The 20,216-nt window shown below is 38.7% G+C and overlaps 1 long non-coding RNA gene across 4 annotated transcripts in view; it reads right to left on the bottom strand.

Annotated features, from left to right (window-relative positions):
• The window catches only part of LOC137225340 (uncharacterized), a 202,191-nt gene that overhangs the window by 23,892 nt on the left and 158,083 nt on the right, over positions 1 to 20,216 (bottom strand). For 2 of the 4 annotated variants that reach the window (XR_010943804.1, XR_010943805.1), the window contains one exon: positions 3,109 to 3,245. This is a non-coding gene — a long non-coding RNA (uncharacterized lncRNA). Of the gene's footprint in view, positions 1 to 929; positions 1,061 to 3,108; positions 3,246 to 5,614; positions 5,781 to 5,852; positions 7,456 to 20,216 lie in introns of those variants that run through there. The other 2 variants (XR_010943806.1, XR_010943803.1) reach the window with 2 other exon arrangements.

Raw genomic sequence — 20,216 nt, 5'->3', positions numbered from 1 at the left:
CACATGTAAGAAGCTTAGAAGTTGCTACTATATCCTACTAACAAATAAAAAGCTGAAAAAATTGAAAAATCAGTAAGTTTCATAGATCTGTAAAAGAAGTGAAGTCACAGGGCAAACTGCTGCCTCCAAACTGGAGAGACAGACAGGTGGATACAGAAAATCACAGTATACCATTAGAAGAATCTTCTGTGGGGATCAGTGCCAGGGTAGGAAAACCTGAACTGAAATTGACAAATTGTGGACAAGTCTGAGAGTTAAAAACTCCAGGAGGCTCCAGTCATACAGAAGTAATACTTCTGTGAGTTTTACCTCCAGGAGTTCAACCAGGTTTACTTCTCACAGTAAATATTGGGGGAGATCCCTCATGCTTCCAGCAGGGAAAGGAGGAAGAGAACCATCTTGAAATACAGCAAAGCACTCTGTTTTTATTAACAAGTTCTTCCCTCAGGGGAAACTAGTTAACGAGAACCTACCCCGCTGGGGTTTTACCAGAGTCTAATTGACCAGGAGGAAGGGAAACACCCAATTCCAGCTTACTCTGGCCATCCTGTTCCCCCTAAGAGGGGAGAAAACAACTGGGAAACACTTCTGCAGAAGTAGTACCCAAAAGTTTTGAAAAATTTAATGAAAACTTTAAACATGTTGATCCAAAAAGCCCTAAAAAAGAAATATTAAGAAAACTACACGAAAGCTTAAAACCAGTTATAAAGAGGAAATCTGTGATGGGTAATTTTAGGTGTCAGCTTGACTGGGCCACAGGGTACCCACGTTAAATATTACTTCTGGATGTGTCTGTGGGAATGTTTCCAAATGAAATTAGCATTTGAATCAGTGGACTCAGGAGATTGCCCTCACCAAAGGGCAGTGGTGGGGGTCTCTGTTGAAGGCCTGAATAGCAAAAAGCAGGGCAAGGATGATTCCCTTCTCACCCGCCTGCATGAGCAGAGACATTGATCTTCTCCTGTCCTTGGTCTGGGACTTACACCATCAGCAGTTCCCCTGATTCTCTAGCCTTCAGACTCAGACTAGAATTACATCACCAGCCTTCTGGGGTCTCCAGCTTGCAGATGGAAAATCATAGAACTTCTCAACCTCCATAATCACATGAGATAATTCCTCAAAATACATATGCATTATTCCTCTCATAGATATAAAACATATATAAATATATATAAATTTTATGTATCTTTTTCCTGTTTTTCTGGAGAACCCTAATACAAAATCTTGAAAGCACCCAGAGAAAAATAGACACATTATATACAGAAAAACAAAAATAAGAATGATGGTAGATTTTGCATCCAAAAACTGGAAGTAGAACATCTTTAAAATATGAAAAGAAGAAAACCGCCAAACTAGAATTCTATAGCAAGCAAAAATGTCTTCCAAAACAAAATCCTTCAAGAAGAAAGAAAATGATACTAAACATAAAAATGGGTCTAAACAAGCAAATGAAGAGAACAGAAAATAATAAACATGTGAACAAATATAAGGATAATATTAAAAAAAAGGTGAGTTTTTTAGCCTTCTGCTAGTAAAATCTCTCGCCCTGTAATATTACAAAGATCCAAGCAGAACTTAAGATTTTCCCCACTTCATCTTAACATAGGGGATGGGCAAAAAGAGGCTTTTCTAGAGATGACTGTTTCTCTCATCTGAAGTGACCTACTGTAGTACAGCAACCAGGTCTTTCTCAGTTGCTTGAACAATAAGCCAGCTGATACCATCCCTCCTCTTTTCCAGCCAAAGAGGCTATGCCTGAACTCTGATTCCCATATTCCCATGTCTCCTCCCTGGAGAGAGGAATTCAACTTCCTATGAACCCTCCAAAGCACCTAGGTATTGGGTTGCAAGGTTTCCCAGACAATTTATATAAAGGGCTGGCTTCCAAATCCAGACTTCCTGGTGACCCAGTGGTCTGTTTGTATATCTCCTAACAAGGTTGCTCTCACAGTTGCCCTATAAGAAGGCAAAGTGACAGGAAAGTGGACACCCTCCATGCTAATGCAAATCTAATGTTTCTACTAGATGGCCTAGGCTCCAGTATTACCTCCATGGAATAAAGAGAATGCAGGTACCACGTGCCTCTTCCCTTCTTATCGTCCTTGATTTGTAGGCTTCTCCCAGTCAAGCCTGTACCTTAACCCTGTAGGACATGGTGGAAGTCTTCCCAAGCAAGCCCTGATACATGACACATGTGGTGACTGTGATGGGACTCAATTTGCACCAAAATTATTATGTCTTTTGTACCGAAGATGATTTACAGTAATCATATCAATCGCCACTCATCTTAGGTGACTTGGTGCACAAAAAGGAGAACCCCCCCATGTTCTCTAACAAAGATCTTTCAAAGTGCCAAGCAGGCAAAAGTTTTCACAACAGAGGGAGGAAATGAAGTCTAAAAACATTTTATGCTTTCCTAACATTACCATTGTTATAAATTATAGGAATCATTTCATAAGAATAGAACATTCTCAGCCTAACTGTACTGTGCTTTCCTAGTGACAGTTTTAAAATGTGTGCATTCCCAGAAGGAAGCACAGTCATGCTACAAATGACAGGAGGCAGGCTTGCCAAGTCACTGCTAGGATGAGCTAAAACAGGGGTGCTTAATTCAATTTCATAGCCCTAACAATCAGTGGACATTTCTCTCAGACTCTGGGATTAGGCTGACGCAAACTTATTTTAAGGTGTTATGGGTTTTCTTCTTTGTTTCTGTGTTTTATAGACATTTTTGTGAGCATACAGGAGAGACTATGTCAATAGACCTTAAGCTGTATATTATATTATTTATTTATTTATTTAAACAGATTGCATGGTTTTCTGCAGAAGTGGTACCTATTGTTTGTCTATTTATTTATTCGGCTGCACCAGGTCTTAGTTGCAGCAGGCGGGCTCCTTAGTTGCGGCTCACAGGCTCCTTGGTTGCAGCATGTGGGCTCCTTAGTTGTGGCATGTGAACTCCTAGTTGCAGCATGCATGTGGGATCTAGCACCCCGATCAGGGATCAAACCCGGGCTCCCTATATTGGGAGCTCAGAGTCTTATCCACTGCGCAACCAGGGAAGTCCCAATCTGTATATTATTTTAAATGCGACATCTTTAAACTAACCTTGGGTCTTGATTCTCTTCTTCTGTCTTGAGTTCTTTCCCAGGATGTTCTCATGGTCCTTTATGTAAATCTATTCTTGTTGGCTCTATCTCACCAGTTCATTAGAAGTGGAGATTTATGTGAAAGAAGTTTGATAACTGCAAAATACAAATAGATTATCACTCCCATATTTCCCCTGCTGTGAGTAAATAACTATGTTCTAATCATCCCCTAAGTCAGAGTGATTTGTTCCCTGTAGTCTGAGATTATAGGACTATTACTTAGTGTCATCTTACCACAAATAAATTCACACATTGATTATTAAAGTTGCAAAACTATTTTATCACAGGATACTATAGGAGGGATCAATTCTTAATATCACCTGAAGAAAACAAGAAAGTGATGGCAGAGAAGTAACAGGTGTACCTGTGAAAAATGATTTTTGAATCATGAATATTAACAAATCAGTGGGTCATGAAATCAGTTATTTGGTTATGATCATCATTTTAAAATATAAAACAGTATAAATAGGAAGAATAGAAAAATAAAACTGCATTGCTCATAGTAACAGTAAGTACGAGTGTGTGTTTGCATGGGCTATGTGTCCATCTAATGCTTATTTCTGTTGGTGGGTGATAGGCAAAAGCCAATTGCTTAAAATGTGATTTCAGTTTGGGTTCTCTTTCTGCTTCTTCCTTGAACCCCGATGTGGTTACAAAAATTGAATACTTTACAAATACTTCTCTAATCTCTAAAAAGATATTTATTGAATTTCCTAAAAGATGATTTGTAACAACCTAATTTACTATTTTGAATGGCTGCATATTACTTCCTAGTATGGATGTAGGATTGTTTGTTCACCTATTTGGGTAGTTTGCTTTTTTCCAGTTTTGTGATTAACAGTTCTGCTAAAAACATCCTAAACATGCCCTTAACTACTGTGATTTTATTTCTTTGGCCTAGATCCCCATAAGTGGGAGTGTTCTTCACAGGGTTTACAAACTGACACCTGAAGTCATTTCGTAACATCCGTATATTTTGTTTCAGACTTCCTGTACTTCTGGCTTCACATTTATGAATCTGTGCTGAAATGACTTATTACCTTTTCTTTAGAATCTGGGTGTCCCAGTCTGGGTTCTTGGTTACAAACAAAAGAATCAACTTGGGTAATAAATCAGTAAGATCCAGTTGGAAAGTACATCTGTCACTAACACAACTAAGAGAAAGCTGGAATACGAGACTCAGAACATGGGAAGAATGCATCCAGGTTTGTGAGAAGGCATCTGATACCATACTATCCATCAGAGTTAATATTCAACACTGAGGCTTAAAACTCTTTAACTGTCTATGAGACAGTCTTTAACTGTCTATGAGGCTTAAAACTCTTAAACTGTCTATGAGTCTATGTCCCTCCGTAAAGATTTCAAAGCCAAAGTAGAGAAGCAACTTGCATGAGCCTAGGACACAGGCCACCTCACTAGCTTCTAGGGATCAGTCCCACTCAGTTCTCCATAAAGTAAGCAAAGTGAGCCTCCTACACATTTTCTGATGCCTTTCAGATGTTTTAGAGTTCACAGCTTGTACTACTCAAGATCCATTTTTACAAACTTCTTTACATATTTCCCATTCCAAAACAAAAATTTTAATGACACATTTCAACTTTTCCTGGTGTAGTCACAAAAGGGCTCCTCTCCTCCCAAAGCCTCATTAGTTACTTCATCTAGATTATAATTATCCTCCCTATAGTTTTTCACTGTTTTATCTGGACATTCCACAACCAGTGAACTGAATTGTAAATTTTACCACAACCAACTCCCTTAAATTAGAATAGGAAAAGAAAATGACCAAAAATAAAAAAAATTGAGGGGCTTCCCTGGTGGTACAGTGGTTGAGAATCTGCCTGCCAATGCAGGGGACACAGGTTCGAGCCCTGGTCCAGGAAGATCCCACATGCCACGGATCAACTAAGCCCATGCACCACAACTACCAAGCCTGCACTCTAGAGCCCGTGAGCCACAACTACTGAAGCCCACGCACCTAGAGCCCGTGCTCCACAACAAAGAGAAGCCACCGCAGTGAGAAGCCTGAGCAACGCAACAAAGAGCAGCCCTGGCTCGCCGCAACTAGAGAAAGCCCGTGCGCAGCAATGAAGACACAACACAGCCAAAAATAAATAAATTTATTTAAAAAAAAAAATTGACAACTAGTTCAACTAACTAAAAATATTCAGAACACAATGAAGAAGAAAATATAGGCAGAGGCTACAATCTTCGATTCTGCGACTGGCTGTGTGACTGTAACCAGTATTTATGATTCTCCTCCTCCACTATGCACTCTATACTCTCACTGCCTTAAAACAGTGCCTCTGCTAATCAAGATCTTATTTAGTTAGATATAGCAAATTTTTATTCCAAAGGGAAGAGAACTTTTATCGATTATCTTCACTGTGATAATAACTCCCAAATCTCAGAACCTTGTAAGAACAAACATGTATTTCTCATCAAGTTACATGAAAGTTGCCAGTCACCTGTGGGTTGGTTCCAGGTTGAACATCTGCTCCATGTCTCTTCTTACTCATGGACCTAGGCTGAAGGAGGAATCATCCGGCCCTTTCCTGATCCATTCACTCTTCTCTCTCTTCAATCCACCAACACTACGCTCCCCAGTCTCCAACTAAGTTTTCACCCTCATCTCTCAAATGAAACAGCTCTTGTTAAGCAGGGACAGGGCTGGGGTGAGATAAGTGAGGCAATAAAACTTTGTACCTTGTGTTGGGCACAAAATTCAAGAGGCAATAAAAACTCATCTATGCGGCTTCCCTGGTGGCGCAGTGGTTGAGAGTCCGCCTGCCGATGAAGGGGACACGGGTTCGTGCCACGGTCCGGGAAGATCCCGCATGCCGTGCAGCAGCTGGGCCCGTGAGCCATGGCCGCTGAGCCTGCGCGTCCCGAGCCTGTGCTCCGCAACGGGAAAGACCACAACAGTGAGAGACCCGCGTACCACAAAAAAAAAACACTCATCTATGAAGATGAATAATTTTCAAGCAGTATTTTAGAAGTCAAAATTAATGCCAAAGGTCACAATGAACTCATCAAATGTTTAAATAAAGACAAGCTCAATATTTTTGATGTTTCCTTTTGCCTCAGACTCCAATATGGCTCAGCATGGTACTATTACCAGTTCTGTCATTATTTAAACTTTGAATATTGCATTCATTGTGAATTTTGCATTAATTTTTAAAAATATTGTATTAAGGTATCATTTAATTGAGTTAAAATACTGAGATTTTTGGCAACCAAGGCAAGTACCTCACTTGGCTTACCCTAGTCCTGGCCCTGTAATTAAGATCACCAGTGACACCGATATTGCTGAAGCCAGTGACTCAACTTTCAGCTCTCTTCTTACTTGACCTGTGAGCAGCATTTCACATGGCCGATCACTATCTTCTTTAAATAAATCCTCTATGTAGCTTCCAGGACACAGTTCTCTCAGATCTCCTCCTAGCTCACTGGGCACGCCTTCTTTGTGTCCTTTGCTAATTCCTACACATTCTTTTAACACTGGAGGGCCCGGGTTTCTGTTCTCAGACGTTTCTCTTCATTTTTTTCTACACACTCCCTAGGGTAGCTAATTGAGTTCCATAGCTTTAAAAAATGCTTTTAATTTAAAAATTCAAATTTATATATTCGCTTGGTCCATTCCAGCTGCTATAACAAAATTCCATAGACTGGGTGGCTTATAAACAACATAATTTTATTTCTCACAGTTCCAGAGGCTGGGAAATCTTAGATAAGGATGTCAGCTTGGCAGGGTTCTGGTGAAGGCCCTCAATCAGGTTGCAGATGGCTGACTTCTCACTGTGTCATCACATGGTGGAAGGGGCTAGAAAGTCCTCTAGTGTCCCTTTTATAAGAGCACTAATCCCAATAACAAGAGCTCTACCCTCATAACCTAAGCACCTCCAAGAGGTCCTACCTCCTAACACCATCACTTTGGAGGTTATGGTTTTAACATATGAATTGGGGGCACAAGCATTAGGACCACAGCACCCTGAAGTACAAACTAGCACATCCAACTGCCTTTTGGTCACCATCTTGTTCCCTGGCTTGCTTGCTCTCAGATTTATTCCGTGCCTTCTCTTGTTTCCTTCCATTCTGGCTTCCAGACCATTTCAGCCAGTGGATTGCACTGACAAAAGCCTAGAGGGCAAGAGTAAAATAAAAGCCAGGTTATTTCTATCCCCTCACTCTGTTTTCTGTGGGATCTCAAGCAACAAGTGTTACTCTTCCGTTGCCTCTGCTCCAGCTGGATCCTGAATCCACTGGGTAACTCCCATCTTGGCTCTATATCCATGATGGCTCCAATTTTTTCCCAGTTTTACTGAGAAATAATTGACATATATCACTGTACAGGTTTAAGGTATACAGCATGATGGTTTGATATATATATAATGTAAAATGATTACTACAATAGATTCAGTTAACATCCATCTTTTCATACAGATACAATAGAAAAAAGAGAAAAAAGGAAAAAAAAAATCACCTTGTCATAAGAATTCATAGGATTTACTCTCTTAACAACTTTCCTATATCTTATATTTTTTGACTCTGGAAATGCCACCTCCTTTAGTGGTTCCTCCAGCCTAAAGAGTGGTAGCCATTTCCTGCTGTGGCTAATCTCAGATCAAAAACCTTGATTCTTCTCCATCTTTTATAACACAGATTTAAGCCATCAACAAAATTATCTGGCTTTACTCTAAAAATGCATCCAGAGTGTGATTACTTCTCACTATCTCCCACTACTACCAACCTGCTCTAAGACACAGTCACCTCTCACCTTAACCATTGCAATTTTAGTCACCTAATTGCATCCTCTTTTCCACCTAATGTATTCATTTTACATCAGCCACGATGGTCCTTTTAAAATATAATTTGGATCATGTCTCACTTCTGCATAAAATTATCTGTTTCCCAACTCACTCAAAGATGGCCTGCAATGCCCACTATGATCTGCTGCCTCTATCCCTAGCCCCACCTCATTCACTATGTATCAGCTACTCTGATCACCTTGAAATTCAGGCTACTGCTTTTATAGTCCTTGCATTTCCTCTTCCTTATACTTGGAACATTTCTCCCCAGATATTTTCATGATGTGTTTCCTCTCTTCCATCAGGCTTCTATTGGTATAGTACAACCTAACACCCAATATTAAGTTACAGTGCCCTATCCTCTAACCTCTCCTATTTTCCTTGACTTTATTTTGTTTTTCTGTATAGCATTCATCAGAATTTGATGTGTGATGTATTTAGATGCTAATTTGTTTAATATCAGTCTCTCCCCTCTATGATCTCAAGAGGACAGGAACTTGTTCTTTCTTTCACTGCTACATTTTTAGCATTTAGAAAGATGACTGACACAGAACAGGCACTCAATAGCCAGTTTTGAATGAATGAATGAATAACATGCACATGTTATACCATCACATTTAAGATAACTTCTTTCCAGGTCCAACCAGCAAAATGTAATCGATATAGTGAAACTGTGTGTTGATTGAATCCTGGGTCAAATTTTGAAGATGTAATGATAGCTTTTAGAAGTCCTGTTATCTTTTCCTCAATGGAATAAAAGGAATAAGAAAAAAATCATTTTTCAAATAAATAATTGCATACCAGGTGTCAGGGTACATTGATTTGCTCCAGTAAGGAGATCACATTTGAAACAGCAGCTGTGATTGAAGTAACCACCTGTCATTTTCTAGAACTCATCTATCTTCAGCACTAGCCATATTTTAAAGATAAATGAGGATGGGGTAGAAATCAACTGTGCACATCTTTTAAGTATTTGATTGTGGCACTAACATCTGCTCTTCCTCAGTGATGCACTATTGCTTGGGTCAAAACTGTTTATCAGCTAACTCACCATAAATGCCTATACTGACTGGCAGTCTGCAGTAGCACTGTGAATCCCAAGAAATTAGTGCCCACTCACAGGCATTGTCAATTAATGATAAATATGGCACAGTTTTGATAGCAAGTGGAAACCGGATGATTTAGAGAATCCTAGAATGAAGATTCACACTATGTGTTTGTTTTTCCTGAAAAGTGCTTTAAACTTCCTTTATAGATACTGGGTCATTGGATTGATTCATCTGACAATTAGGAAAAGGGGTGTACATTCTCTAAAATGTGATTCATCAGGCTTCAGTTCAAATCAAGCAGGGTCTTAGTGGACTTCCCTGCTACCTAATATGGGATGCAGTTAAGCCATTCTGACACTACACTAACTTTGTTGCCCACATTGTCAGCGATAGTAAAGAGAGGCTCCTTGGCCTCTGCTTCCCCAGAATCCAACTATCCTTACTGCAATCAAGGCAACAGTTTCACCTCCAGTATCTCACTGTGTGCCCAATCTACTGAGAACAACCTCTAAAGCCCCTTTCCAAAGTAATGGCATTTTTCTCACAACTTTATTTTTCAAGGTCTTGGTAAATAAAGTATATTCTGGTAAATAAAGTATATTTACCAAGCATATTCTTGGTAAATAAACTATGACATTAGGTCATATTAGATAAATTCACCCCATTACTTTAGTCTCCTGAAGTCTTTGAACGTCTTCTCCATTATAACCAAGAAATTTCTGGCATCTCTCTTTCATTAAATTTGGGCCATCATTAAGTACAGGTTTCAATCTGTATTTGAAAGCTGAGCAAGCAAACAATTAAGATCATTCTCAGAGTAGAAATGAGGAAAGTTGTCTTAGTAAGGGATCTCCCACAGATCAAAAACTTATCATATCTTTAGGCAAAAAGAGAACAACTTTTTCAGAAAGGGGAGGAAAGGCTTGCACTGGTTGGCATGAATGATTCAGCAGAATTGACAATTTAAGCTTTGCCAAGTGCTTCACATCATCTTAGATACTGTTGTCCCAATTCTCAGTTTCCAGACTTTCCTAGAAGAAATATCATGGACCAGAAAATCGACTAACATACTAATTTAGTAACTAAAATTAGGATCAAATTATATATTTGGCTCCTAACTCAACCCTATGGCTTCAAAAGGTTAGTGAATCTTTGGCAAAGTCATAGAACATCAGTGCCTTGAGCTGAGAATCTAGGCACTTAAACTTGTCATTCTACTTCTCTGACCTGTCCAGTACTGTTAGAAAAAGCCATCCCACCTCACAGTCCTTGATTTCTTTATACCTCTCCTATTTTTATAAGGCAAGAGACATTGGATTTTCCAAAGATTTGCCTTCAAAAAATATTTTATTATAATCGACCACATGTCAAAATTTAAATAACTGTATCACTACTACATACAATGAATTTCCAGATTATTTTTCCAGAATCTTAAGAAGATTTTCACTGCCTTTAGTCCCTACTCTATCAGATTCCACCTATTTCCACTCCTATGAACAATTTCTATATTCTTAGTTATCAACAACAGGATCCTATTCTGGGGAGTGGGCAAGATGGCAGAGTAGGAAGACCCTAAGTTCACCTCTTCTCATGGGCACAAAAAAATTACAATTTACAGAGCAGCTAATCAATGAGAAAGAGCTGAAGACTAGCAGAAAAACATTTCCACCACTAAAAATATAAAGAAGGGACCACAATGAGATGGGTAGGAGGGGCAGAGACACAGTATAGTCAAGACCCACACCCCAGGGTAGGTGATCCACAAATGGAAGGACAGTCATAATTGCAGAGGTTCTCCCCAAGGAGCAAGGGGTCTGAGCCCCACATGAGGCTCCCCAGTCCACGGGCCCTGCACCAGGAAGACAAGTTTCTCGAATGTCTGGCTCTCAGGGCCAATGGGGCTTGCGTATGAGAGAATCAAAGAGCAACAGGAAACAAAGACTCCACTCTCAAAGGGCACATGCAAAATGTCACACATTCTAAGAGGTAATAATTTAAAAGGAGCCTGGGTCAGACACACTTGCTCATCTTGAAGAGCCTCTCAGAGAGGGAGGAAGCCAGTGGGACTCCCCCTGAAGATATAGATGCTGGCAGCAGCCATTTCAGGTAGGTTGTTCTATCATGAGGACATTGGTGCTGGCAAGCGTCATTTTGGAATCATCTCTCTAGCTTATTAGTGCTGGGACCCTGCCCTACCCACCAGCTGTCTAGCACCAGTCTAAGACCCCATAGGCAGAGCAGCCAGTGCTGTGGGGATGCAGCAACACCCACCATCAGGCTAGACCAGCACCAGGACTCACAAGACCCCAGCTGTGCCCAGAGGGGAGTGTGCTACTGGGTCCTATAGGACAACTCCTACATAAAGCCACTTCTCCAAGATGGAGAAATGTAACCAAACTACCAAATACATACAAATAGACACAGAGAATTAGGTAAAATGAGGTGACAAAGGAACACATATCAAACAAAAGAACAAGATAAAACCCCAGAATAACTAAGCAAATTGGAAATAGGCTACCTACCTAATACAGAAATCAAGGTAATGATCTTAAAGATGTTCAATGAACTTAGGAGAAGAAGGGTTGAATACAGTGAGAAGCTTAATAAAGAGTTAGGGGACTTCCCTTGTGGTGCAGTGGTTAAGAATCCACCTGCCAATGCAGGGAACACGGGTTCGAGCCCTGGTCCGGGAAGATCCCACATGCCGCAGAGCAACTAAGCCTGTACTCCACAACTACTGAGCTCACTTACCTAGGGCCTGTGCTCCACAACAAGAGAGGCCACTGCAATGAGAAGCCCGCACACTGCAAGGAAGGGTAGCTCCCGCTCGCCGCAACTAGAGAAAGCCCGCAGGCAGCAATGAAGATCAATCGGAGCCAAAAAGTAATTAATTAATTAATTTTTAAGAAAGAGAAAATATAAGGAGGAACCAAACAGCTGAATAACGCAATAACTAAATTAAAAAATACACTAGAAGAATTCAGCAGTAGTTTAGATGATACAGAGGAATGGTTAAGTGAACTGGAAGACAGAGTAGTGGAAATCAACCAAGCTGAAGAGAAAAAAAAAAAAAGATTTAAAAATGAGGACAGTTTAAGAGAAGAGAGAGAGAAAGGGGCAGAGAACATTTTTGAAGATATAATGGCTGAAAACTTTCCTAAAGTGGAAAAGAAAATAGATATCCAGGTCCAGGAAAACAGCAACCCAAATAAGTCCACATCAAGACACATTGTAATTAAAATGGCAAAAAATTAAAGATAAAGAGAGAATATTAAAGGCAGCAAGAGAAGAGCAACCAGTTACACACAAGAGAACACCCATAAGACTGTCAGGTCACTTTTCAGCAGAAACTTTGCTGACCAGAAGAGAGTGGCACAATATAATTAAAGTGATAAAAGGAAAAAAAGCCACAAATAAGAATACTCTACCCAAAAATGGTATCATTCAGAACTGAAGGAGAGATAAAGACTTGTACAGACAAGTAAAAGCTAAAAGAGTTCAGCACCACTAAACCAGCTTTACAAGAAATATTAAACAGACTTCTGTAAGTAAAAAGAAAAGGCTATAACTAGAAATATGAAAATTACAAAATGAAAAATCTCATTAGTAAAAGCAAATATACAGTAAAGGTAATAGATCAACACTTATAAACCTAGTACGAAGATTAGAAGAAAAAAGTAGTAAAAATCATCTATATTTACAATAAGTAGTTAAGATATATAGAAAACACACAACTAACTGCTGAACAATCATCGACAGGAAGACACTGGAACTCCCCAAAAACGATACCACACATCCAAAGACAAAGGAGAAGTTGCAATGAGACAGTAGGAGGGGCGCAATCACAATAAAATCAAATCCCATAACTGCAGGGTGGCTGACTCACAAACTGAAGAACACTTATACCACAGAAGTCCACCCACTGGAGTGAAGGTTCTGAGCCCCACGTCAGGCTTCCCAACCTGGGGGCCCAGCAATGGGAGGAAGAATTCCTAGAAAATCAGAAGACTAGTGGGATTTGATTGCAGGACTTTGAAAGGACTAGGGGAAACAGAAACTCCACTCTTGGAGGGCACACACAAAGTAGTATGCACATCAGGACCCAGGGGAAGGAGCAGTGACCCCAGGGGTGACCGAATCAGACCTACCTGCTAGTGTTTGAGGGTCTTCTGCAGAGGCGGGGGTGGCTGTGGCACAGCATGGGGACAAGGACCCTGGCAGCAGAAGTTCTGGGAAGTACTTGGCATGAGTCCTACCAGAATCAGGCATTAGCCCCACAAAAGAGCTGGGTACGCTCCAGTGCTGGGTCGCCTCAGGCCAAACAACCAACAGGGAGGGAACCCAACCCCACCCAACAGCAGACAAGTGGATTAAAGTTTTACTAAGCTCTGCCCACAAGAGCAACAGTCAGCTCTACCCACCACCAGTCCCTCCCATAAGGAAGCTTCTATAAGACTCTTAGATAGCCTTATCCACCGGAGGGCAGACAGCAGAAGCAAGAACAACAATCCTGCAGCCTGTGGAATGAAAACCACATTCACAGAAACATAGACAAAATGAAAAGGCAGAGGACTATGTATCAGATGAAGGAACAAGATAAAACACCAAAAAAGCAACTAAATGAAGTGGAGATAGGCAACCTTCCAGAAAAAGAATTCAGAATAATGATAGTGAAGATGATCCAGGACCTCGGAAAAAGAATGGAGGCAAAGATCGAGAAGATGCAAGAAATGTTTAACAAAGACATAAAAGAATTAAAGAATAAAGAAGCAGATTTGAACAATACAATAGCTGAAATGAAAAATACACTAGAAAGAATCATTAGCAGAATAACTGAGGCAGAAGAACAGATAAGTGACCTGGAAGACAGAACGGGGGAATTCACTGCCATGGAACAGAATAAAGAAAAAAGAATGAAAAGAAATGAAGACAGTCTAAGAGACCTCTGGGAAACATTAAACGTACCAATATTCTCATTATAGGAGTCCAAGAAGGAGCAGAAAGGACCCAAGAAAATATATGAAGAGATTATAGTCGAAAATTTCCCTAACATGGGAAAGAAAATAGCCACCCAAGTCCAGGAAGCGCAGAGTCCCATACAGTATAAACCCAAGGAGAAACACGCTAAGACACATCGTAATCAAATTGGCAAAAATTAAAGACAAAGAAAAATTATTGAAAGCAGCAAGGGAAAAATGACAAATAATATACAAGGGAACTCCCATAAGGTTAACAGCTGATTTCTCAGCAGAAACTCTACAAGCCAGAAGGGAGTGGCATGATATATTTAAAGTGAAGAAAGGGAAGAACCTACAACCAAGATTACTCTATCTGGCAAGGATCTCATTCAGATTTGATGGAGAAATCAAAAGCTTTACACAGAAGGAAAAGCTAAGAGAATTCAGCACCGCCAAACCAGCTCTACAAACAAATGCTAAATGAACTTCTCTAAGTGGGAAACATAAGAGAAGAAAAGGACCTAGAAAAACAAACCCATAATAATTAAGAAAATGGTAATAGGAACATACATATTAATAATTACCTTAAATGTGAATGGATTAAATGCTCCAACCAAAAGACACAGGCTCGCTGAATGGATACAAAAACAAGACTCATCTATATGCTGTCTACAAGAGACCCACTTCAGACCTAGAGACACATACAGACTGAAAGTGAGGGGATGGAAAAAGATATTCCATACAAATGGAAGTAAAAAGAAACCTGAAGTAGCAATACTCATATCATATAAAATAGACTTTAAAGTAAAAATGTTACAAGAGACAAGGAAGGACACTACATAATGATCAAGGGATCAATCCAAGAATAAGATATAACAATTATAAATATATATGCACCCAACATAGGAGCACCTCAGTACATAAGGCAAATGCTAACAGAGATAAAAGAGGAAATCAACAGCAACACAATTATAGTGGGGGACTTTAACACCTCACTTACACCAATGGACAGATCATCCAGACAGAAAATTAACAAGGAAACACAAGCTTTAACTGACACATTAGACCAGTTAGATTTAATTGATTCTTATAGGACATTCCATCCCAAAACAGCAGATTACACTTTCTTCTCAAGTGCACACAGAACATTCCCCAGGATAGATCACATCTTGGGTCACAAATCAAGCCTCGGTAAATTTAAGAAAATTGAAATCATATCAAGCATCTTTTCTGACCACAGTACTATTAGATTAGAAATCAAATACAGGGAAAGAAATGTAAAAAATACAAACACATGGAGGCTAAACAATATGTTCCTAAATAACCAAGAGACCACTGAAGACGTCAAAGAGGAAATCAAAAAATACATAGAGACAAAATACAATGAAAACACAATGATTCAAAACCTATGGGATGCAACAAAAGCACTTCTAAGAGGGAAGTTTATAGCAATACAACCCTACCTCAAGAAACAAGAAAAATAAACAATCTAATATTACACCTAAAGGAGCTAGAGAAAGAAGAACAAACAAAACCCAAAGTTAGTAGATGAAAAGAAATCATAAAGATCAGAACAGAAATAAATGAAATAAAAACAAAGCAACCAATAGCAAACATCAATAAAACTAAAAGCTGGTTCTTTGAGGAGATAAACAAAACTGATAAGCCGTTAGTCAGACTCATCAAGAAAAAGAGGGAGAGGACTCAAATCAATAAAATTAGAAATGAAAAAGGAGAAGTTACAATGGACACCACAGAAGTACAAAGCATCCTAAGAGACTACTACAAGCAACCCTATGCCAATAAAATGGACAACCTAGAAGAAATGGACAGATTCTTAGAAAGGTATAACCTTCCAAGACTGAACCAGGAAGAAATAGAAAACATGAATAGACGAATCGCAAGTAATGAAATTGAAAATGTGATTAAAAATATTCCAACAAACAAAAGCCCAGGACCAGATGGCTTCACAGGTGAATTCTATCAAACATTTAGAGAAGACCTAACACCCATCCTTCTCAAACTCTTCCAAAATATAGCAGAGGGAGTAACACTCCCAAACTCATTCCACAAAGCCACCATCACCCTGATACCAAAACCAGACAAAGACGTTACAAAAAAAGAAAACTACAGGCCAACATCTCTGATGAACATAGATGTAAATATCCTCAACAAAATACTAGCAAACAGAATCCAACAACACATTAAAAGGATCATACACGATGATCAAGTGGGATTCATCCCAGGAATGCAAGGGTTCTTCAATGCATGCAAATCAATCAGTGTGATACACCATATTAACAAATTGAAGAATAAAAACCACATTATCATTTCAATAGGTGCCGAAAAAGCTTTTGATAAATTCAACACCCATTTATGATAAAAACTCTCCAGAGAGTGAACACAGAGGGAACCTACCTCAACATAATAAAGGTCATATACGACAAACCCACAGCAAACATCATGCTCAATGGTGAAAAACTGAAAGCATTTCCTCTAAGATCAGGAACAAGACAAGGATGTCCACTCTCACCACTATTATTCAACATAATTTTGGAAGTCCTAGCCATGGCAATCAGAGAAGAAAAAGATATAAAAGGAATACAATTTGGAAAAGAAGAAGTAAAACTGTCACTGTTTGCAGATGACATGATACTATATAGAGAGAATCCTAAAGATGCCACCAGAAAGCTATTAGAGGTAAACAATGCATTTGGTAAAGTTGCAGTATACAATATTAATGCACTGAAATCTCTTGCATTCCTATACATAACAACGAAAGTTCAGATAAGAGAAATTAAAGAAATAATCCTATTCACCATTGCAATGAAAAGAATAAAATACCTAGGAATAAACCTACCTAAGGAGGTAAAAGACCTGTACTCAGAAAACTACAAGACACTGATGAAAGAAATCAAAGATGACACAAACAGATGGAAAGATATACCATGTTCTTGGATTGGAAGAATCAACATTGTGAAAATGACTATACTACCCAAAGCAATATACAGATTCAATGCAATCCCTATCAAATTACCAATGGCATTTTTTATAGAACTAGAACAAAAAATCTTAAAATTTGTATGGAGACACAAAAGACCCTGAATAGCCAAAGCAGTCTTGAGGGAAAAAAACAGAGCTGGAGGTATCAGACTCCCTGACTTCAGACTATACTACAATGCTACAGTAATCAAGACAATACGGTACTGGCAAAAGATAGAAATATAGATCAATGGTACAGGATAGAAGGCCCAGAGATAAACCCCTGCACATATGGTCACCTTATCTTTTGGTAAAGGAGGAAAGAATATAAAATGGAGAAAAGACAGCCTCTTCAATAAGTGGTGCTGGGATAACTGGACAGCCACATGTAAATGAATGAAATTAGAATACTCCCTAATACCATACACAAAAATAAACTCAAAATGGATTAGAGACCTAAATGTAAGACCGGACACTATAAAACTCTTAGAGGAAATCATAGGAAGAACACTCTTTGACATAAATCACAGCAAGATCTTTTTTGATCCACCTCCTACAGTAATGGAAATAAAAACAAAAATAAACAAATGGGACCTAATGAAACTTAAAAGCTTTTGCACAGCAAAGGAAACTACAAACAAGACGAAAAGACAACCCTCAGAATGGGAGAAAATATTTGCAAACAAATCAACGGACAAAGGATTAATCTCCAAAATATATAAACAGCTCATGCAGCTCAATATTAAAAAAACAAACAACCCAATCCAAAAATGGGCAGAAGACCTAAATAGACATTTCTCCAAAGAAGACATACAGATGGCCAAGAAGCACATGAAAAGCTGCTCAACATCACTAATGATTAGAGAAATGCAAATCAAAACTTCAGTGAGGTATCACCTCACACCAGTTAGAATGGGCATCATCAGGAAATCTACAAACAATAAAGGCTGGAGAGGGTGTGGAGAAAAGGGAACCCTCTTGCACTGTTGGTGGGAATGTAAATTGATACAGCCACTATGGAGAACAGTATGGAGGTTCCTCAAAAAACTAAAAATAGAATTACCATATGATCTAACAATCGCATTACTGGGCATATACCCAGAGGAAACCATAATTCAAAAAGACACATGCACCCCAATGTTCATTGCAGCACTATTTACAATAGCCAGGTCATGGAAGAAACCTAAATACCCATCAACAGATGAATGGATAAAGAAGATGTGGTACATATATACAATGGAATATTACTCAGCCATAAAAAGGACCGAAATTGAGTCATTTGTAGAGACTTGGATGGATCTAGCGACTGTCACACAGAGTGAAGTAAGCCAGAAAGAGAAAAACAAATATTATACATTAACGCATATACGTGGAACCTAGAAAAATGGTACAGATGAACTGGTTTGCAGGGCAGAAATTGAGACATAGATGTAGAGAACAAATGTATGGACACCAAGGGGGGAAAGCATCGGTGGGGTGGAGGTGGTTGTGTGATGAATTGGGCAATTGGGATTGACATGTATACACTGATGTATATAAAATTGATGACTAATAAGGACCTGCTGTATAAAAAAAAAAAAAATTACCAAACTTCCCAAAGTAATCTACAGATTCAGTGCACTCCCTATCAAAATACCAATGGCATTTTTCACAGAACTAGAAAGTATAATTCTAAAATTTGTATGAATTCACAAAGGACACTGAATAGCCAAAATAATCTTGAGAAAGAAGAAAAAATCTTGAAGTATCACACCCCCTGATTTCAAACTATACTATAAAGCTATAGTAATCAAGACAGTATGGTACTGGCATAAAAACATACACATAGATCAAAGGAACAGAAAAGGGAGCCCAGAAATGAACTTACATTTATAGGGTCAATTAATCTATGACACTGGAGGCAAGAATATATAATGGGGAAAAGACAGCTTCTTCAATAAATGGTGTTGGGAAATCTAGATAGCTACATGCATAAGAATCAAACTTGACTACTTTCTCACACCATACACAAAAATAAACTCAAAATGGATTGAAGACTTAAATGTAAGACCTGAAACCACAAAACTCCTAGAAGAAAACATAGGCAGTACAATTTTTGACATTAGTCTTAGCAGTACATTTTTGGATCTGTCTCCAAAGGCAAAGGAAACAAAAGCAAAAATAAACAAGTGGGACTACATCAAACTAAAAACTTTTGCACAGCTAGTGAAATTATTAGGCAGCCTACTGAATGGGAGAAGATATTTGCAAACAATATATCTGATAAGGGGTTAACGTCCAAAATATACAGAGAACTCATACAACTCAACATCAAAAAAAAAAAAAAAACCTGATTAAAAAATAAGCAGAGGATCTCAATAGACATTTTTCCAAAGAAGACATACAGCTGGCCAAGACATATGAAAAGATTCTCAGCATCACTAATCATCAGAGAAATGGAAATCAAAGCCACAATGAAATATCATCTCATGCTGTCAGAATGGCTATTATCAAAAAGACAACAAATAACAAGTTTTGGCAAGCATGTGGAGAAAAAAGAACCCTCATGCACTTTAGTGGGAATGTAAATTGGTGCAGTCACTATGGAAAACAGTATGGAGGTTCCTCAAGAAAATTAAAAATAGAACTACCATACAATCCAGCAATTCCACTTCTGGTTATTTTTCAAAAGAAAATGATAACACTAGTTTGAAAAGATATATGCACCCCATGTTCATTGCAGCACTATTCACAATAGCCAAGACAAAGAAGCAATCTACATGCCTATTGACAGATTAATGAGTAAAGAGGGCACGTATATATATGCAATGGAATATTACTCAGCCATAAAAAAAGAATGAAATCTTGCCATTCACGACTACATGGATGGATCTACAGGGCATTATGCTAAGTGAAATAAGCCAGACAGAGAAAGACAAATGCCGTATGATTTCACTTATATATGGAATTTTAAAAACAAAACAAAGGAACAAGCATAGTAAAACAGAAACAGAGTCTCAGATACACAAAACAAACAGGTGATTGTCAGAGGGAAGAGGATTGGAGAGATGAGAGAAATAGGAGAGGGAGATTAAGAGGTACAAAATAAATGGGTCACAGTTTGAAATATACAGTGTAGGGAATATAGTCAATAATAATTATTATTTTTGTATGGTGACAGAGAGTAACTAGACTTACTGTGGTGATCATTCTGAAATGTATAGAAATACTGAGTCACTATGTTGTGCACCTGTAAATAACATAGTGTTGTAGGTCAATTGTACTTCAAAAACA

This window comes from Pseudorca crassidens, chromosome 5 (genome assembly GCF_039906515.1).
Source record: "Pseudorca crassidens isolate mPseCra1 chromosome 5, mPseCra1.hap1, whole genome shotgun sequence".
NCBI lineage: Eukaryota > Metazoa > Chordata > Mammalia > Artiodactyla > Delphinidae > Pseudorca > Pseudorca crassidens.
The sequence above is the reverse complement of the archived record's forward strand: the minus strand, read 5'-3'. Positions and strand labels throughout refer to the sequence as shown.